The sequence below is a fragment of the Anastrepha ludens genome, chromosome 3, assembly GCF_028408465.1.
Source record: "Anastrepha ludens isolate Willacy chromosome 3, idAnaLude1.1, whole genome shotgun sequence".
In the NCBI taxonomy this organism is placed as follows: domain Eukaryota; kingdom Metazoa; phylum Arthropoda; class Insecta; order Diptera; family Tephritidae; genus Anastrepha; species Anastrepha ludens.
In genome coordinates, this window is record NC_071499.1 from 111245044 (window position 1) to 111249099 (window position 4056).

At 37.3% G+C, this 4056-nt stretch overlaps 1 long non-coding RNA gene across 1 annotated transcript; it reads right to left on the reverse strand.

Annotated features, from left to right (window-relative positions):
- Window positions 1-772: 772 nt before the first annotated feature.
- LOC128858787 (uncharacterized) lies at window positions 773-3804 on the reverse strand. The gene is made up of 3 exons (XR_008454058.1): window positions 3313-3804; window positions 1604-3245; window positions 773-1536 (listed from the first exon to the last, which is right to left on the reverse strand). It is a non-coding gene; the product is annotated as an uncharacterized LOC128858787 (long non-coding RNA).
- Between the last annotated feature and the right edge of the window lie 252 nt (window positions 3805-4056).

The window sequence follows — 4056 nt, forward strand, 5'->3', positions numbered from 1 at the left end:
TGATCAACAGGTCCCATACTGAAACTATGCGAAGACCAGGGTATGACACTTGACTGCAAACTCCGATGGAAAGAGCATGTCAAGAAAAAGAGGCAAGCATTGGACATCAAACTCAAAAACATGCAATGACTGATGGGTAGCAGATTAGCTCTCACGATAGAGAACAAGCTGTTGATTTACAAGCAGATACTAAGGCCAGTATGGAGTTATGGTGCGCAGCTATGAGGGTGCGCCAGTCAAAGTACAAAAAACCAAATCCAACACTTCCAAAATAAGGCCCTTAGGTGCATTGTCAAAGCATGATGGTACTGCAGAAGTTCCGACATTGAGCGCGACCATAAAATAAACTCCGTCAACACTGAAATCGCAAAGATTGCAGTTACCCATAAAGAAAGACTAATAAACCACAGCAATGAAGAAGCACTTAATTTAATTGAAGCCAACGGATTAATACGAAGGCTCAGACGCACTAAACCTAGCGATCTCATACCTCCATAGAAATGCTTTATGTCATGTAGAGTGAAAATTGTGTAATGTTATCATAATTAAGTTGCTTGTTAGTCATTTGTAAATATTTATGTACTAGTTGCAATAAAAAATTAAAATTAAAAAAAAAAAAAAATTCAACTTCAAAACTTTTGAAGTTTTTGATTTTGAATTTTGTAACTTCCAACCAGTTGATGTATTGTAAAAGACTAAAAGGTCTTACAAATACAGTCTCATTATTAATAATAAAAAGAAAAGAAATAAATCAAAGACTCCAATTTCAAAGAGGCTCAGAAAATTGCAAGGTATCCCGTTTTACTTTTAAATTTTAAAATTTTAAATAACTCCCTATCATTTAATTTTTATTTTATTTTCTTTATAACACTGTGCACCCTTTAAAGAGTCATATTTAGTGATTTTTATTGTTGTTACAACGCGCATAAAATTCCCAACAAGGAAAAAGGCGACCGCATTTTATAAGGCAAAATAGTCACACACAAAAATACATTTGATAAAATAAAAGCAGCGGAAGAAGCCTTTAAAGTGCATATAAAAGGCAATCGAAACCAATCGATAAAATTTACCGCACATGCATACATATATACTTATATATACAAGCAAAATACAAGCAAATACATACACACAGCAAAATACACAGAGCATTTCTTCGAATCAAAGCCCAGCCTGCACCCCAACGATTCCTAGTATTGTGATATTCGGAATTACAGTGTGTGTGTGTGTGTGAAATGCATGCATTTGCCCTAAGTTATTTGATGTACTAAGGCACTTGACACAACCAAATGCCATTTGAAATTTTGATAAGCAATCGCACAATCTCAGTCTCGCCTTAGTCACTTGTGTGCGTACGTAGTTGGGCTGAATTGTCGGTCAATCAACTAATTTTCGTACTTGAATTATACCGAGCTCTCGGCTTGCCGCAATACCGGAATTGGCAACCCCAAATGCCGCTGGTTGAGCTGCCAAAAGTTTAATTATCGTCAAGTTAGCACATATGGACCAGGATTTGAACATATCTTGATCAAAAAGTTCCTGGAATATTATTAAGAAAATTTTAAATACAAAAAGCAAGTGATATTATTGCCTTCAAAGTACTCACCATCAATTGCAACGCACGATGTCACTGTGCAACGGTGTGTTATCATGGTGCAAAATTCACGAGTTGCTTTCCCACAAATCCCTTCTTTTTGGCGAATTACTGCACGTAAACGTCTCATAACCTCCCGTCAAAATTTCATACTGTACATTACCGCTGTGTTTCTTGACTGAAAACGACGTGGTTTGTTTGGGCTTGGTTCACTGAGAGCTCTCCACTCACTTCCTTGAGGTTAGGGTTGCATGATGTACTCTGATACTTTTACTTTATTGATATTTTTATCAGTTAGACCGCTAAGATAAGCCTCATCAGATCTCTTTATGAGAACTCCGAACTGGCGGTGCTTCACAACGGCAACATCAGCGGCCGGTGACGATTGCCTAGCCCTTCTGTTACATTCAAAAAAATTTACACATGTGATATTCGGGTCACGAAATGACCTTACCTGTGTTTAGATATCAGTATAAAAGTTTATAATTTTAATAGAAGTTTTTAAAATTCATTAGTTGCATTCGTGCATTAGTGCAGCTTTCGTACGTTTTGCGACGAATTGAGCTAGGGCAAACTGCACAGGTGGCTCGCTGACTAGGTTTTCTTTTTTTTCGGAACAGTTCCTGCCGAAATGCTTGGTTGCTCTGCGTCCGCTCTCATATTGCGTACAATATCTGCTGACGGTTGAGTTCTTCGTAGCGATTTTCTGCGTTCAATTTCCCCATGAACAAGGTCTAAGCCAAGATTTTCGAGGAAAATTCTGTCCATAATACAAAGGCATTCAACGCTGAGATATCTACGATGTTTGCAAAAATTGCTATAGGCCAACGATTAGTTTGTCTCTTGCTTGTATATGTTTCTACAAGTTGAGCAATATTATCCACTCCAGATTTTGTAGAGTTGTAGAAATTGATGATATCTGGCAACTTTTTTGGATGGTTTTCCATAACGCTTTTATCATGGTGCAAGGTACTTAAAGCAGTCACCATCTTATATGTTTTGGGTATGTATTGCACAAGGGTAACTGATCCATTAAAGAAATGTCGACTGCTTAGCACTGGTAGACTCCTTAACTCCACTTTAGTACCACAAACCGGTAAAAATCGTTTATTACTCCTTACGGTGCCTACCAAAGTAGTTCTTTTCTTCATTAACTCCAGTGGCAAATCCCGAGTAGTAAAAAAGTTGTCGTTTGTAATATTCCGCCCTTCATACCCACTAACGAGATCCAACACAACGCGCTGGCCTTGGTTCCGTTCCGGTGGAGCGGAAGCTGACTCCTTCCCTAAATACATTTGGAAAATTTAGGCAAAATTTTGTACGCACATCCGCAGCTACCCATGCTTTCATTTCATATTTGCTTGGTTTACTTGGCATGTAAACTAAAAAGGGACATCTGCCCCTAAAAGGAATTAAACGGAATCGTATGGAACAAAAAGTAGCGGTAAATTAGCCACCCACTTCTCATACAAATCGCGAATCGGAGCAAGCTTGTCATTCATTCTTTGAGCCCTTCGATTGTCTCTCTCATTGAACCTCGAAACACGATTAATTTCAAGAAACCTGTCAAGTGACATAGTTGCACGGAATAATGGTCGGTCGTGCACTTCATCCCAGAGGCTTCGAATACTTTCTCCGTGTGAACCATATACTCCTGTAAAAAAATACATTTATGTCTTCATTTTAGCCATAAATACGGAAAATTATATTGATTTACCTACCTGCTAAACTTAAAATACCCAAATATGCATCGAGTTCTATCTCATCTATGTTTTTATATCCAGCTCCAATTTTTTTTCGCCCTCTATATTGCTGAATTGTATTATAATTTGCTTTAGTTGGTACGTAAAGCATTGATCGAATGATTCCTTGACAGTAGAAATACGATGTACTCCATATGCAGTAACTCCCTGTCTTCCGTGGATTATATTTTCTATTCTGGCCCTGCCACTATTGTGCCCAACTGGTCCCATTGCCCACTCAATAGCTCTATCCTTGCAATAATACAAAGGAACACTGCTTTTATTTTCCAATGCAGGTACTATATCTTCATCGTTATCAGAATCTAAATATTCGTAAGAAGATCCTTCTGATTCAAATTGTTCCACTATATAATCTTCATCCCCATCTTCACTACACTCATCAAAATCCTCATCATTGTCAATAATATGCTCTATTTGGCTTTGAGTCAGACGAATTGGCCTCTAAACCGAATTTTCATAAATAAACACACCAATAATAATTAAATATTATAATAAAAATACTTACAGAAGCTTGGAATCTTTCCATTTTTATAAGAATTTAACAAATACAAGCTTTTGCAGCAAAAACCTAACCACAAAAAAGGGGCGAAATATGCACTTTATATGTAAAACAGCTGATGGTCACCGAATGACCAGAAGGTGCGCGCACGTAAGTTTTGATGTTACCAAGTGTTTATTAAATCAAAATCATTTTTTTTTAAG